Genomic DNA, 16011 nt, shown 5'->3' on the forward strand with positions numbered 1-16011 from the left:
CTTATGGCGGTCTCTGTGAGCTTCTCAGTGACATTCAGCCATCCAGGTATCCCGCCTGCAGTAGACGGAATGTGGCAATGGAACGCTGGCTGCGCGTGTCATAATAGGCTCTGAGCCTTTATATACCTGCGCACAGCAGCAGCCACCTTCAGTCTGCTGCTGGACAGCCAGCAGCAGCAGCAGCAGGAGAGGTAATTAATCAGCAACCCTCCTGCTAAGGGTAGACAGCTGCTCGTTCCACCCCCCCCCCCGCCTTAATTGGTTCTCCTCCCTTCCAACGGTGTTGAGGCGGGTGGGAACAGCCGGGGGTTGAGGGTACTGTGCTAAGAGAGGTGGAGTTATGCAGATCTAAAACGCGTGGATTGCAGCAGCAGCAAGCCGAAAAGTGCAGGCATGTGAGGGATCTTGAGGTTGACAGCATGTCTTCTTAACGGGAGTCCAGGTGGCCATCTCCACAAATGGACTTTTCAGAATCCTTGGGTGGCACCGTAGTCGGAAACCAATTCTGGTTATCGCTTCTCGGCCTTTTGGCTAAGATCAAGTGTAGTATCTGTTCTTATCAGTTTAATATCTGATACGTCCCCTATCTGGGGACCATATATTAAATGGATTTTTAGAACAGGGAGATGGAAAAAGAGCTTGCTCTGTCCACTCCACGCATTGACCTGGTATTGCAGTATCTCCAGGACCGGTGCACCCCTTCTTTAATGCAGTTTCTAAAATCAGAAAGAATTGAATTCAATGCTTTTTGTTCATTTTGCTTGTTTCTCGGATTTTGGGATGGACTCTTTGGCTTTGCTTTTCTTCTCCTCATTGGATTTTTCATGTTAAAAGTTGCAGAAGCCAGATGACAAGCTCATTTTGGTTCAACTTCAGCAACTGTGCATTGCATTGCCATGTAATGTAATGTAATGCAATGCTATCTATCTAGCTCTCCCTCTATACTTCCTTTTGGATAAACAGACATATTAGGCAAGCATTTTGGAGCTTTCACCTAAATAACTACAGGTGGTGAGATAAGCTGCACAATATAATTGACCTTTCAGTATATTGTTGCACACACACCATCTATTTAGCAAATGCCCTTGTTATCAACAGCAGCCTTTTAAACTCACCTGAGCTAACAGGTATGTGAGCTGGTTACTCTGCTGCGCTTAAAATTTCTTTTTTGGTTTGCTACAATGCCTTTTCTGAAACGTTGTCTCCCTCTGCTGGAACACTGACTTCTTTCATTTAATGCCTGCAGACTATAAAAGAGAAACCAACCCAAAAAGTTTGGTTGATTAGTCTGTGGCATTCTTTTAAACTGTTGCTTATGGCGGTCTCTGTGAGCTTCTCAGTGACATTCAGCCATCCAGGTATCCCGCCTGCAGTAGACGGAATGTGGCAATGGAACGCTGGCTGCGCGTGTCATAATAGGCTCTGAGCCTTTATATACCTGCGCACAGCAGCAGCCACCTTCAGTCTGCTGCTGGACAGCCAGCAGCAGCAGCAGCAGGAGAGGTAATTAATCAGCAACCCTCCTGCTAAGGGTAGACAGCTGCTCGTTCCACCCCCCCCCCGCCTTAATTGGTTCTCCTCCCTTCCAACGGTGTTGAGGCGGGTGGGAACAGCCGGGGGTTGAGGGTACTGTGCTAAAAGAGGTGGAGTTATGCAGATCTAAAACGCGTGGATTGCAGCAGCAGCAAGCCGAAAAGTGCAGGCATGTGAGGGATCTTGAGGTTGACAGCATGTCTTCTTAACGGGAGTCCAGGTGGCCATCTCCACAAATGGACTTTTCAGAATCCTTGGGTGGCACCGTAGTCGGAAACCAATTCTGGTTATCGCTTCTCGGCCTTTTGGCTAAGATCAAGTGTAGTATCTGTTCTTATCAGTTTAATATCTGATACGTCCCCTATCTGGGGACCATATATTAAATGGATTTTTAGAACAGGGAGATGGAAAAAGAGCTTGCTCTGTCCACTCCACGCATTGACCTGGTATTGCAGTATCTCCAGGACCGGTGCACCCCTTCTTTAATGCAGTTTCTAAAATCAGAAAGAATTGAATTCAATGCTTTTTGTTCATTTTGCTTGTTTGTCGGATTTTGGGATGGACTCTTTGGCTTTGCTTTTCTTCTCCTCATTGGATTTTTCATGTTAAAAGTTGCAGAAGCCAGATGACAAGCTCATTTTGGTTCAACTTCAGCAACTGTGCATTGCATTGCCATGTAATGTAATGTAATGCAATGCTATCTATCTAGCTCTCCCTCTATACTTCCTTTTGGATAAACAGACATATTAGGCAAGCATTTTGGAGCTTTCACCTAAATAACTACAGGTGGTGAGATAAGCTGCACAATATAATTGACCTTTCAGTATATTGTTGCACACACACCATCTATTTAGCAAATGCCCTTGTTATCAACAGCAGCCTTTTAAACTCACCTGAGCTAACAGGTATGTGAGCTGGTTACTCTGCTGCGCTTAAAATTTCTTTTTTGGTTTGCTACAATGCCTTTTCTGAAACGTTGTCTCCCTCTGCTGGAACACTGACTTCTTTCATTTAATGCCTGCAGACTATAAAAGAGAAACCAACCCAAAAAGTTTGGTTGATTAGTCTGTGGCATTCTTTTAAACTGTTGCTTATGGCGGTCTCTGTGAGCTTCTCAGTGACATTCAGCCATCCAGGTATCCCGCCTGCAGTAGACGGAATGTGGCAATGGAACGCTGGCTGCGCGTGTCATAATAGGCTCTGAGCCTTTATATACCTGCGCACAGCAGCAGCCACCTTCAGTCTGCTGCTGGACAGCCAGCAGCAGCAGCAGCAGGAGAGGTAATTAATCAGCAACCCTCCTGCTAAGGGTAGACAGCTGCTCGTTCCACCCCCCCCCCCGCCTTAATTGGTTCTACTCCCTTCCAACGGTGTTGAGGCGGGTGGGAACAGCCGGGGGTTGAGGGTACTGTGCTAAGAGAGGTGGAGTTATGCAGATCTAAAACGCGTGGATTGCAGCAGCAGCAAGCCGAAAAGTGCAGGCATGTGAGGGATCTTGAGGTTGACAGCATGTCTTCTTAACGGGAGTCCAGGTGGCCATCTCCACAAATGGACTTTTCAGAATCCTTGGGTGGCACCGTAGTCGGAAACCAATTCTGGTTATCGCTTCTCGGCCTTTTGGCTAAGATCAAGTGTAGTATCTGTTCTTATCAGTTTAATATCTGATACGTCCCCTATCTGGGGACCATATATTAAATGGATTTTTAGAACAGGGAGATGGAAAAAGAGCTTGCTCTGTCCACTCCACGCATTGACCTGGTATTGCAGTATCTCCAGGACCGGTGCACCCCTTCTTTAATGCAGTTTCTAAAATCAGAAAGAATTGAATTCAATGCTTTTTGTTCATTTTGCTTGTTTCTCGGATTTTGGGATGGACTCTTTGGCTTTGCTTTTCTTCTCCTCATTGGATTTTTCATGTTAAAAGTTGCAGAAGCCAGATGACAAGCTCATTTTGGTTCAACTTCAGCAACTGTGCATTGCATTGCCATGTAATGTAATGTAATGCAATGCTATCTATCTAGCTCTCCCTCTATACTTCCTTTTGGATAAACAGACATATTAGGCAAGCATTTTGGAGCTTTCACCTAAATAACTACAGGTGGTGAGATAAGCTGCACAATATAATTGACCTTTCAGTATATTGTTGCACACACACCATCTATTTAGCAAATGCCCTTGTTATCAACAGCAGCCTTTTAAACTCACCTGAGCTAACAGGTATGTGAGCTGGTTACTCTGCTGCGCTTAAAATTTCTTTTTTGGTTTGCTACAATGCCTTTTCTGAAACGTTGTCTCCCTCTGCTGGAACACTGACTTCTTTCATTTAATGCCTGCAGACTATAAAAGAGAAACCAACCCAAAAAGTTTGGTTGATTAGTCTGTGGCATTCTTTTAAACTGTTGCTTATGGCGGTCTCTGTGAGCTTCTCAGTGACATTCAGCCATCCAGGTATCCCGCCTGCAGTAGACGGAATGTGGCAATGGAACGCTGGCTGCGCGTGTCATAATAGGCTCTGAGCCTTTATATACCTGCGCACAGCAGCAGCCACCTTCAGTCTGCTGCTGGACAGCCAGCAGCAGCAGCAGCAGGAGAGGTAATTAATCAGCAACCCTCCTGCTAAGGGTAGACAGCTGCTCGTTCCACCCCCCCCCCCGCCTTAATTGGTTCTCCTCCCTTCCAACGGTGTTGAGGCGGGTGGGAACAGCCGGGGGTTGAGGGTACTGTGCTAAAAGAGGTGGAGTTATGCAGATCTAAAACGCGTGGATTGCAGCAGCAGCAAGCCGAAAAGTGCAGGCATGTGAGGGATCTTGAGGTTGACAGCATGTCTTCTTAACGGGAGTCCAGGTGGCCATCTCCACAAATGGACTTTTCAGAATCCTTGGGTGGCACCGTAGTCGGAAACCAATTCTGGTTATCGCTTCTCGGCCTTTTGGCTAAGATCAAGTGTAGTATCTGTTCTTATCAGTTTAATATCTGATACGTCCCCTATCTGGGGACCATATATTAAATGGATTTTTAGAACAGGGAGATGGAAAAAGAGCTTGCTCTGTCCACTCCACGCATTGACCTGGTATTGCAGTATCTCCAGGACCGGTGCACCCCTTCTTTAATGCAGTTTCTAAAATCAGAAAGAATTGAATTCAATGCTTTTTGTTCATTTTGCTTGTTTGTCGGATTTTGGGATGGACTCTTTGGCTTTGCTTTTCTTCTCCTCATTGGATTTTTCATGTTAAAAGTTGCAGAAGCCAGATGACAAGCTCATTTTGGTTCAACTTCAGCAACTGTGCATTGCATTGCCATGTAATGTAATGTAATGCAATGCTATCTATCTAGCTCTCCCTCTATACTTCCTTTTGGATAAACAGACATATTAGGCAAGCATTTTGGAGCTTTCACCTAAATAACTACAGGTGGTGAGATAAGCTGCACAATATAATTGACCTTTCAGTATATTGTTGCACACACACCATCTATTTAGCAAATGCCCTTGTTATCAACAGCAGCCTTTTAAACTCACCTGAGCTAACAGGTATGTGAGCTGGTTACTCTGCTGCGTTTAAAATTTCTTTTTTGGTTTGCTACAATGCCTTTTCTGAAACGTTGTCTCCCTCTGCTGGAACACTGACTTCTTTCATTTAATGCCTGCAGACTATAAAAGAGAAACCAACCCAAAAAGTTTGGTTGATTAGTCTGTGGCATTCTTTTAAACTGTTGCTTATGGCGGTCTCTGTGAGCTTCTCAGTGACATTCAGCCATCCAGGTATCCCGCCTGCAGTAGACGGAATGTGGCAATGGAACGCTGGCTGCGCGTGTCATAATAGGCTCTGAGCCTTTATATACCTGCGCACAGCAGCAGCCACCTTCAGTCTGCTGCTGGACAGCCAGCAGCAGCAGCAGCAGGAGAGGTAATTAATCAGCAACCCTCCTGCTAAGGGTAGACAGCTGCTCGTTCCACCCCCCCCCCCGCCTTAATTGGTTCTACTCCCTTCCAACGGTGTTGAGGCGGGTGGGAACAGCCGGGGGTTGAGGGTAGTGTGCTAAAAGAGGTGGAGTTATGCAGATCTAAAACGCGTGGATTGCAGCAGCAGCAAGCCGAAAAGTGCAGGCATGTGAGGGATCTAGAGGTTGACAGCATGTCTTCTTAACGGGAGTCCAGGTGGCCATCTCCACAAATGGACTTTTCAGAATCCTTGGGTGGCACCGTAGTCGGAAACCAATTCTGGTTATCGCTTCTCGGCCTTTTGGCTAAGATCAAGTGTAGTATCTGTTCTTATCAGTTTAATATCTGATACGTCCCCTATCTGGGGACCATATATTAAATGGATTTTTAGAACAGGGAGATGGAAAAAGAGCTTGCTCTGTCCACTCCACGCATTGACCTGGTATTGCAGTATCTCCAGGACCGGTGCACCCCTTCTTTAATGCAGTTTCTAAAATCAGAAAGAATTGAATTCAATGCTTTTTGTTCATTTTGCTTGTTTCTCGGATTTTGGGATGGACTCTTTGGCTTTGCTTTTCTTCTCCTCATTGGATTTTTCATGTTAAAAGTTGCAGAAGCCAGATGACAAGCTCATTTTGGTTCAACTTCAGCAACTGTGCATTGCATTGCCATGTAATGTAATGTAATGCAATGCTATCTATCTAGCTCTCCCTCTATACTTCCTTTTGGATAAACAGACATATTAGGCAAGCATTTTGGAGCTTTCACCTAAATAACTACAGGTGGTGAGATAAGCTGCACAATATAATTGACCTTTCAGTATATTGTTGCACACACACCATCTATTTAGCAAATGCCCTTGTTATCAACAGCAGCCTTTTAAACTCACCTGAGCTAACAGGTATGTGAGCTGGTTACTCTGCTGCGCTTAAAATTTCTTTTTTGGTTTGCTACAATGCCTTTTCTGAAACGTTGTCTCCCTCTGCTGGAACACTGACTTCTTTCATTTAATGCCTGCAGACTATAAAAGAGAAACCAACCCAAAAAGTTTGGTTGATTAGTCTGTGGCATTCTTTTAAACTGTTGCTTATGGCGGTCTCTGTGAGCTTCTCAGTGACATTCAGCCATCCAGGTATCCCGCCTGCAGTAGACGGAATGTGGCAATGGAACGCTGGCTGCGCGTGTCATAATAGGCTCTGAGCCTTTATATACCTGCGCACAGCAGCAGCCACCTTCAGTCTGCTGCTGGACAGCCAGCAGCAGCAGCAGCAGGAGAGGTAATTAATCAGCAACCCTCCTGCTAAGGGTAGACAGCTGCTCGTTCCACCCCCCCCCCCGCCTTAATTGGTTCTCCTCCCTTCCAACGGTGTTGAGGCGGGTGGGAACAGCCGGGGGTTGAGGGTACTGTGCTAAAAGAGGTGGAGTTATGCAGATCTAAAACGCGTGGATTGCAGCAGCAGCAAGCCGAAAAGTGCAGGCATGTGAGGGATCTTGAGGTTGACAGCATGTCTTCTTAACGGGAGTCCAGGTGGCCATCTCCACAAATGGACTTTTCAGAATCCTTGGGTGGCACTGTAGTCGGAAACCAATTCTGGTTATCGCTTCTCGGCCTTTTGGCTAAGATCAAGTGTAGTATCTGTTCTTATCAGTTTAATATCTGATACGTCCCCTATCTGGGGACCATATATTAAATGGATTTTTAGAACAGGGAGATGGAAAAAGAGCTTGCTCTGTCCACTCCACGCATTGACCTGGTATTGCAGTATCTCCAGGACCGGTGCACCCCTTCTTTAATGCAGTTTCTAAAATCAGAAAGAATTGAATTCAATGCTTTTTGTTCATTTTGCTTGTTTGTCGGATTTTGGGATGGACTCTTTGGCTTTGCTTTTCTTCTCCTCATTGGATTTTTCATGTTAAAAGTTGCAGAAGCCAGATGACAAGCTCATTTTGGTTCAACTTCAGCAACTGTGCATTGCATTGCCATGTAATGTAATGTAATGCAATGCTATCTATCTAGCTCTCCCTCTATACTTCCTTTTGGATAAACAGACATATTAGGCAAGCATTTTGGAGCTTTCACCTAAATAACTACAGGTGGTGAGATAAGCTGCACAATATAATTGACCTTTCAGTATATTGTTGCACACACACCATCTATTTAGCAAATGCCCTTGTTATCAACAGCAGCCTTTTAAACTCACCTGAGCTAACAGGTATGTGAGCTGGTTACTCTGCTGCGTTTAAAATTTCTTTTTTGGTTTGCTACAATGCCTTTTCTGAAACGTTGTCTCCCTCTGCTGGAACACTGACTTCTTTCATTTAATGCCTGCAGACTATAAAAGAGAAACCAACCCAAAAAGTTTGGTTGATTAGTCTGTGGCATTCTTTTAAACTGTTGCTTATGGCGGTCTCTGTGAGCTTCTCAGTGACATTCAGCCATCCAGGTATCCCGCCTGCAGTAGACGGAATGTGGCAATGGAACGCTGGCTGCGCGTGTCATAATAGGCTCTGAGCCTTTATATACCTGCGCACAGCAGCAGCCACCTTCAGTCTGCTGCTGGACAGCCAGCAGCAGCAGCAGCAGGAGAGGTAATTAATCAGCAACCCTCCTGCTAAGGGTAGACAGCTGCTCGTTCCACCCCCCCCCCGCCTTAATTGGTTCTACTCCCTTCCAACGGTGTTGAGGCGGGTGGGAACAGCCGGGGGTTGAGGGTAGTGTGCTAAAAGAGGTGGAGTTATGCAGATCTAAAACGCGTGGATTGCAGCAGCAGCAAGCCGAAAAGTGCAGGCATGTGAGGGATCTAGAGGTTGACAGCATGTCTTCTTAACGGGAGTCCAGGTGGCCATCTCCACAAATGGACTTTTCAGAATCCTTGGGTGGCACCGTAGTCGGAAACCAATTCTGGTTATCGCTTCTCGGCCTTTTGGCTAAGATCAAGTGTAGTATCTGTTCTTATCAGTTTAATATCTGATACGTCCCCTATCTGGGGACCATATATTAAATGGATTTTTAGAACAGGGAGATGGAAAAAGAGCTTGCTCTGTCCACTCCACGCATTGACCTGGTATTGCAGTATCTCCAGGACCGGTGCACCCCTTCTTTAATGCAGTTTCTAAAATCAGAAAGAATTGAATTCAATGCTTTTTGTTCATTTTGCTTGTTTGTCGGATTTTGGGATGGACTCTTTGGCTTTGCTTTTCTTCTCCTCATTGGATTTTTCATGTTAAAAGTTGCAGAAGCCAGATGACAAGCTCATTTTGGTTCAACTTCAGCAACTGTGCATTGCATTGCCATGTAATGTAATGTAATGCAATGCTATCTATCTAGCTCTCCCTCTATACTTCCTTTTGGATAAACAGACATATTAGGCAAGCATTTTGGAGCTTTCACCTAAATAACTACAGGTGGTGAGATAAGCTGCACAATATAATTGACCTTTCAGTATATTGTTGCACACACACCATCTATTTAGCAAATGCCCTTGTTATCAACAGCAGCCTTTTAAACTCACCTGAGCTAACAGGTATGTGAGCTGGTTACTCTGCTGCGCTTAAAATTTCTTTTTTGGTTTGCTACAATGCCTTTTCTGAAACGTTGTCTCCCTCTGCTGGAACACTGACTTCTTTCATTTAATGCCTGCAGACTATAAAAGAGAAACCAACCCAAAAAGTTTGGTTGATTAGTCTGTGGCATTCTTTTAAACTGTTGCTTATGGCGGTCTCTGTGAGCTTCTCAGTGACATTCAGCCATCCAGGTATCCCGCCTGCAGTAGACGGAATGTGGCAATGGAACGCTGGCTGCGCGTGTCATAATAGGCTCTGAGCCTTTATATACCTGCGCACAGCAGCAGCCACCTTCAGTCTGCTGCTGGACAGCCAGCAGCAGCAGCAGCAGGAGAGGTAAATAATCAGCAACCCTCCTGCTAAGGGTAGACAGCTGCTCGTTCCACCCCCCCCCCCCCCCCGCCTTAATTGGTTCTCCTCCCTTCCAACGGTGTTGAGGCGGGTGGGAACAGCCGGGGGTTGAGGGTACTGTGCTAAAAGAGGTGGAGTTATGCAGATCTAAAACGCGTGGATTGCAGCAGCAGCAAGCCGAAAAGTGCAGGCATGTGAGGGATCTAGAGGTTGACAGCATGTCTTCTTAACGGGAGTCCAGGTGGCCATCTCCACAAATGGACTTTTCAGAATCCTTGGGTGGCACCGTAGTCGGAAACCAATTCTGGTTATCGCTTCTCGGCCTTTTGGCTAAGATCAAGTGTAGTATCTGTTCTTATCAGTTTAATATCTGATACGTCCCCTATCTGGGGACCATATATTAAATGGATTTTTAGAACAGGGAGATGGAAAAAGAGCTTGCTCTGTCCACTCCACGCATTGACCTGGTATTGCAGTATCTCCAGGACCGGTGCACCCCTTCTTTAATGCAGTTTCTAAAATCAGAAAGAATTGAATTCAATGCTTTTTGTTCATTTTGCTTGTTTGTCGGATTTTGGGATGGACTCTTTGGCTTTGCTTTTCTTCTCCTCATTGGATTTTTCATGTTAAAAGTTGCAGAAGCCAGATGACAAGCTCATTTTGGTTCAACTTCAGCAACTGTGCATTGCATTGCCATGTAATGTAATGTAATGCAATGCTATCTATCTAGCTCTCCCTCTATACTTCCTTTTGGATAAACAGACATATTAGGCAAGCATTTTGGAGCTTTCACCTAAATAACTACAGGTGGTGAGATAAGCTGCACAATATAATTGACCTTTCAGTATATTGTTGCACACACACCATCTATTTAGCAAATGCCCTTGTTATCAACAGCAGCCTTTTAAACTCACCTGAGCTAACAGGTATGTGAGCTGGTTACTCTGCTGCGCTTAAAATTTCTTTTTTGGTTTGCTACAATGCCTTTTCTGAAACGTTGTCTCCCTCTGCTGGAACACTGACTTCTTTCATTTAATGCCTGCAGACTATAAAAGAGAAACCAACCCAAAAAGTTTGGTTGATTAGTCTGTGGCATTCTTTTAAACTGTTGCTTATGGCGGTCTCTGTGAGCTTCTCAGTGACATTCAGCCATCCAGGTATCCCGCCTGCAGTAGACGGAATGTGGCAATGGAACGCTGGCTGCGCGTGTCATAATAGGCTCTGAGCCTTTATATACCTGCGCACAGCAGCAGCCACCTTCAGTCTGCTGCTGGACAGCCAGCAGCAGCAGCAGCAGGAGAGGTAATTAATCAGCAACCCTCCTGCTAAGGGTAGACAGCTGCTCGTTCCACCCCCCCCCCCGCCTTAATTGGTTCTCCTCCCTTCCAACGGTGTTGAGGCGGGTGGGAACAGCCGGGGGTTGAGGGTACTGTGCTAAAAGAGGTGGAGTTATGCAGATCTAAAACGCGTGGATTGCAGCAGCAGCAAGCCGAAAAGTGCAGGCATGTGAGGGATCTTGAGGTTGACAGCATGTCTTCTTAACGGGAGTCCAGGTGGCCATCTCCACAAATGGACTTTTCAGAATCCTTGGGTGGCACCGTAGTCGGAAACCAATTCTGGTTATCGCTTCTCGGCCTTTTGGCTAAGATCAAGTGTAGTATCTGTTCTTATCAGTTTAATATCTGATACGTCCCCTATCTGGGGACCATATATTAAATGGATTTTTAGAACAGGGAGATGGAAAAAGAGCTTGCTCTGTCCACTCCACGCATTGACCTGGTATTGCAGTATCTCCAGGACCGGTGCACCCCTTCTTTAATGCAGTTTCTAAAATCAGAAAGAATTGAATTCAATGCTTTTTGTTCATTTTGCTTGTTTGTCGGATTTTGGGATGGACTCTTTGGCTTTGCTTTTCTTCTCCTCATTGGATTTTTCATGTTAAAAGTTGCAGAAGCCAGATGACAAGCTCATTTTGGTTCAACTTCAGCAACTGTGCATTGCATTGCCATGTAATGTAATGTAATGCAATGCTATCTATCTAGCTCTCCCTCTATACTTCCTTTTGGATAAACAGACATATTAGGCAAGCATTTTGGAGCTTTCACCTAAATAACTACAGGTGGTGAGATAAGCTGCACAATATAATTGACCTTTCAGTATATTGTTGCACACACACCATCTATTTAGCAAATGCCCTTGTTATCAACAGCAGCCTTTTAAACTCACCTGAGCTAACAGGTATGTGAGCTGGTTACTCTGCTGCGCTTAAAATTTCTTTTTTGGTTTGCTACAATGCCTTTTCTGAAACGTTGTCTCCCTCTGCTGGAACACTGACTTCTTTCATTTAATGCCTGCAGACTATAAAAGAGAAACCAACCCAAAAAGTTTGGTTGATTAGTCTGTGGCATTCTTTTAAACTGTTGCTTATGGCGGTCTCTGTGAGCTTCTCAGTGACATTCAGCCATCCAGGTATCCCGCCTGCAGTAGACGGAATGTGGCAATGGAACGCTGGCTGCGCGTGTCATAATAGGCTCTGAGCCTTTATATACCTGCGCACAGCAGCAGCCACCTTCAGTCTGCTGCTGGACAGCCAGCAGCAGCAGCAGCAGCAGGAGAGGTAATTAATCAGCAACCCTCCTGCTAAGGGTAGACAGCTGCTCGTTCCACCCCCCCCCCGCCTTAATTGGTTCTCCTCCCTTCCAACGGTGTTGAGGCGGGTGGGAACAGCCGGGGGTTGAGGGTACTGTGCTAAAAGAGGTGGAGTTATGCAGATCTAAAACGCGTGGATTGCAGCAGCAGCAAGCCGAAAAGTGCAGGCATGTGAGGGATCTAGAGGTTGACAGCATGTCTTCTTAACGGGAGTCCAGGTGGCCATCTCCACAAATGGACTTTTCAGAATCCTTGGGTGGCACCGTAGTCGGAAACCAATTCTGGTTATCGCTTCTCGGCCTTTTGGCTAAGATCAAGTGTAGTATCTGTTCTTATCAGTTTAATATCTGATACGTCCCCTATCTGGGGACCATATATTAAATGGATTTTTAGAACAGGGAGATGGAAAAAGAGCTTGCTCTGTCCACTCCACGCATTGACCTGGTATTGCAGTATCTCCAGGACCGGTGCACCCCTTCTTTAATGCAGTTTCTAAAATCAGAAAGAATTGAATTCAATGCTTTTTGTTCATTTTGCTTGTTTGTCGGATTTTGGGATGGACTCTTTGGCTTTGCTTTTCTTCTCCTCATTGGATTTTTCATGTTAAAAGTTGCAGAAGCCAGATGACAAGCTCATTTTGGTTCAACTTCAGCAACTGTGCATTGCATTGCCATGTAATGTAATGTAATGCAATGCTATCTATCTAGCTCTCCCTCTATACTTCCTTTTGGATAAACAGACATATTAGGCAAGCATTTTGGAGCTTTCACCTAAATAACTACAGGTGGTGAGATAAGCTGCACAATATAATTGACCTTTCAGTATATTGTTGCACACACACCATCTATTTAGCAAATGCCCTTGTTATCAACAGCAGCCTTTTAAACTCACCTGAGCTAACAGGTATGTGAGCTGGTTACTCTGCTGCGCTTAAAATTTCTTTTTTGGTTTGCTACAATGCCTTTTCTGAAACGTTGTCTCCCTCTGCTGGAACACTGACTTCTTTCATTTAATGCCTGCAGACTATAAAAGAGAAACCAACCCAAAAAGTTTGGTTGATTAGTCTGTGGCATTCTTTTAAACTGTTGCTTATGGCGGTCTCTGTGAGCTTCTCAGTGACATTCAGCCATCCAGGTATCCCGCCTGCAGTAGACGGAATGTGGCAATGGAACGCTGGCTGCGCGTGTCATAATAGGCTCTGAGCCTTTATATACCTGCGCACAGCAGCAGCCACCTTCAGTCTGCTGCTGGACAGCCAGCAGCAGCAGCAGCAGGAGAGGTAATTAATCAGCAACCCTCCTGCTAAGGGTAGACAGCTGCTCGTTCCACCCCCCCCCCGCCTTAATTGGTTCTCCTCCCTTCCAACGGTGTTGAGGCGGGTGGGAACAGTCGGGGGTTGAGGGTACTGTGCTAAAAGAGGTGGAGTTATGCAGATCTAAAACGCGTGGATTGCAGCAGCAGCAAGCCGAAAAGTGCAGGCATGTGAGGGATCTAGAGGTTGACAGCATGTCTTCTTAACGGGAGTCCAGGTGGCCATCTCCACAAATGGACTTTTCAGAATCCTTGGGTGGCACCGTAGTCGGAAACCAATTCTGGTTATCGCTTCTCGGCCTTTTGGCTAAGATCAAGTGTAGTATCTGTTCTTATCAGTTTAATATCTGATACGTCCCCTATCTGGGGACCATATATTAAATGGATTTTTAGAACAGGGAGATGGAAAAAGAGCTTGCTCTGTCCACTCCACGCATTGACCTGGTATTGCAGTATCTCCAGGACCGGTGCACCCCTTCTTTAATGCAGTTTCTAAAATCAGAAAGAATTGAATTCAATGCTTTTTGTTCATTTTGCTTGTTTGTCGGATTTTGGGATGGACTCTTTGGCTTTGCTTTTCTTCTCCTCATTGGATTTTTCATGTTAAAAGTTGCAGAAGCCAGATGACAAGCTCATTTTGGTTCAACTTCAGCAACTGTGCATTGCATTGCCATGTAATGTAATGTAATGCAATGCTATCTATCTAGCTCTCCCTCTATACTTCCTTTTGGATAAACAGACATATTAGGCAAGCATTTTGGAGCTTTCACCTAAATAACTACAGGTGGTGAGATAAGCTGCACAATATAATTGACCTTTCAGTATATTGTTGCACACACACCATCTATTTAGCAAATGCCCTTGTTATCAACAGCAGCCTTTTAAACTCACCTGAGCTAACAGGTATGTGAGCTGGTTACTCTGCTGCGCTTAAAATTTCTTTTTTGGTTTGCTACAATGCCTTTTCTGAAACGTTGTCTCCCTCTGCTGGAACACTGACTTCTTTCATTTAATGCCTGCAGACTATAAAAGAGAAACCAACCCAAAAAGTTTGGTTGATTGGTCTGTGGCATTCTTTTAAACTGTTGCTTATGGCGGTCTCTGTGAGCTTCTCAGTGACATTCAGCCATCCAGGTATCCCGCCTGCAGTAGACGGAATGTGGCAATGGAACGCTGGCTGCGCGTGTCATAATAGGCTCTGAGCCTTTATATACCTGCGCACAGCAGCAGCCACCTTCAGTCTGCCGCTGGACAGCCAGCAGCAGCAGCAGCAGGAGAGGTAATTAATCAGCAACCCTCCTGCTAAGGGTAGACAGCTGCTCGTTCCACCCCCCCCCCGCCTTAATTGGTTCTCCTCCCTTCCAACGGTGTTGAGGCGGGTGGGAACAGCCGGGGGTTGAGGGTACTGTGCTAAAAGAGGTGGAGTTATGCAGATCTAAAACGCGTGGATTGCAGCAGCAGCAAGCCGAAAAGTGCAGGCATGTGAGGGATCTAGAGGTTGACAGCATGTCTTCTTAACGGGAGTCCAGGTGGCCATCTCCACAAATGGACTTTTCAGAATCCTTGGGTGGCACCGTAGTCGGAAACCAATTCTGGTTATCGCTTCTCGGCCTTTTGGCTAAGATCAAGTGTAGTATCTGTTCTTATCAGTTTAATATCTGATACGTCCCCTATCTGGGGACCATATATTAAATGGATTTTTAGAACAGGGAGATGGAAAAAGAACTTGCTCTGTCCACTCCACGCATTGACCTGGTATTGCAGTATCTCCAGGACCGGTGCACCCCTTCTTTAATGCAGTATCTAAAATCAGAAAGAATTGAATTCAATGCTTTTTGTTCATTTTGCTTGTTTGTCGGATTTTGGGATGGACTCTTTGGCTTTGCTTTTCTTCTCCTCATTGGATTTTTCATGTTAAAAGTTGCAGAAGCCAGATGACAAGCTCATTTTGGTTCAACTTCAGCAACTGTGCATTGCATTGCCATGTAATGTAATGTAATGCAATGCTATCTATCTAGCTCTCCCTCTATACTTCCTTTTGGATAAACAGACATATTAGGCAAGCATTTTGGAGCTTTCACCTAAATAACTACAGGTGGTGAGATAAGCTGCACAATATAATTGACCTTTCAGTATATTGTTGCACACACACCATCTATTTAGCAAATGCCCTTGTTATCAACAGCAGCCTTTTAAACTCACCTGAGCTAACAGGTATGTGAGCTGGTTACTCTGCTGCGCTTAAAATTTCTTTTTTGGTTTGCTACAATGCCTTTTCTGAAACGTTGTCTCCCTCTGCTGGAACACTGACTTCTTTCATTTAATGCCTGCAGACTATAAAAGAGAAACCAACCCAAAAAGTTTGGTTGATTAGTCTGTGGCATTCTTTTAAACTGTTGCTTATGGCGGTCTCTGTGAGCTTCTCAGTGACATTCAGCCATCCAGGTATCCCGCCTGCAGTAGACGGAATGTGGCAATGGAACGCTGGCTGCGCGTGTCATAATAGGCTCTGAGCCTTTATATACCTGCGCACAGCAGCAGCCACCTTCAGTCTGCTGCTGGACAGCCAGCAGCAGCAGCAGCAGGAGAGGTAATTAATCAGCAACCCTCCTGCTAAGGGTAGACAGCTGCTCGTTCCACCCCCCCCCCGCCTTAATTGGTTC

General features: G+C 45.4%; 12 non-coding genes across 12 annotated transcripts; all 12 read left to right on the forward strand.

The window, feature by feature from the left end:
* Positions 1-511: 511 nt before the first annotated feature.
* LOC141237711 (U2 spliceosomal RNA) lies at positions 512-702 on the forward strand. The gene has a single exon (XR_012303239.1). It is a non-coding gene; the product is annotated as a U2 spliceosomal RNA (small nuclear RNA).
* Positions 703-1822: 1120 nt separating this feature from the next.
* On the forward strand, positions 1823-2013 carry LOC141237712 (U2 spliceosomal RNA). The gene has a single exon (XR_012303240.1). It is a non-coding gene; the product is annotated as a U2 spliceosomal RNA (small nuclear RNA).
* Positions 2014-3134: 1121 nt separating this feature from the next.
* Positions 3135-3325, forward strand: LOC141237714 (U2 spliceosomal RNA). Its single transcript, XR_012303242.1, has one exon. It is a non-coding gene; the product is annotated as a U2 spliceosomal RNA (small nuclear RNA).
* A 1121-nt stretch (positions 3326-4446) lies between these two features.
* Positions 4447-4637, forward strand: LOC141237715 (U2 spliceosomal RNA). Its single transcript, XR_012303243.1, has one exon. It is a non-coding gene; the product is annotated as a U2 spliceosomal RNA (small nuclear RNA).
* Positions 4638-5758: 1121 nt separating this feature from the next.
* LOC141237716 (U2 spliceosomal RNA) lies at positions 5759-5949 on the forward strand. The gene has a single exon (XR_012303244.1). It is a non-coding gene; the product is annotated as a U2 spliceosomal RNA (small nuclear RNA).
* Positions 5950-7070: 1121 nt separating this feature from the next.
* LOC141237717 (U2 spliceosomal RNA) lies at positions 7071-7261 on the forward strand. Its single transcript, XR_012303245.1, has one exon. It is a non-coding gene; the product is annotated as a U2 spliceosomal RNA (small nuclear RNA).
* Positions 7262-8381: 1120 nt separating this feature from the next.
* LOC141237718 (U2 spliceosomal RNA) lies at positions 8382-8572 on the forward strand. Its single transcript, XR_012303246.1, has one exon. It is a non-coding gene; the product is annotated as a U2 spliceosomal RNA (small nuclear RNA).
* A 1126-nt stretch (positions 8573-9698) lies between these two features.
* On the forward strand, positions 9699-9889 carry LOC141237719 (U2 spliceosomal RNA). Its single transcript, XR_012303247.1, has one exon. It is a non-coding gene; the product is annotated as a U2 spliceosomal RNA (small nuclear RNA).
* Positions 9890-11010: 1121 nt separating this feature from the next.
* Positions 11011-11201, forward strand: LOC141237720 (U2 spliceosomal RNA). The gene has a single exon (XR_012303248.1). It is a non-coding gene; the product is annotated as a U2 spliceosomal RNA (small nuclear RNA).
* A 1123-nt stretch (positions 11202-12324) lies between these two features.
* Positions 12325-12515, forward strand: LOC141237721 (U2 spliceosomal RNA). Its single transcript, XR_012303249.1, has one exon. It is a non-coding gene; the product is annotated as a U2 spliceosomal RNA (small nuclear RNA).
* Positions 12516-13635: 1120 nt separating this feature from the next.
* Positions 13636-13826, forward strand: LOC141237722 (U2 spliceosomal RNA). Its single transcript, XR_012303250.1, has one exon. It is a non-coding gene; the product is annotated as a U2 spliceosomal RNA (small nuclear RNA).
* Positions 13827-14946: 1120 nt separating this feature from the next.
* LOC141237937 (U2 spliceosomal RNA) lies at positions 14947-15137 on the forward strand. Its single transcript, XR_012303457.1, has one exon. It is a non-coding gene; the product is annotated as a U2 spliceosomal RNA (small nuclear RNA).
* Positions 15138-16011: the final 874 nt, after the last annotated feature.

This window comes from Phyllobates terribilis, unplaced genomic scaffold (assembly GCF_046119375.1).
Source record: "Phyllobates terribilis strain yellow unplaced genomic scaffold, ASM4611937v1 Scaffold_734__1_contigs__length_741531, whole genome shotgun sequence".
Classification (NCBI taxonomy): Eukaryota; Metazoa; Chordata; class Amphibia; order Anura; family Dendrobatidae; genus Phyllobates; species Phyllobates terribilis.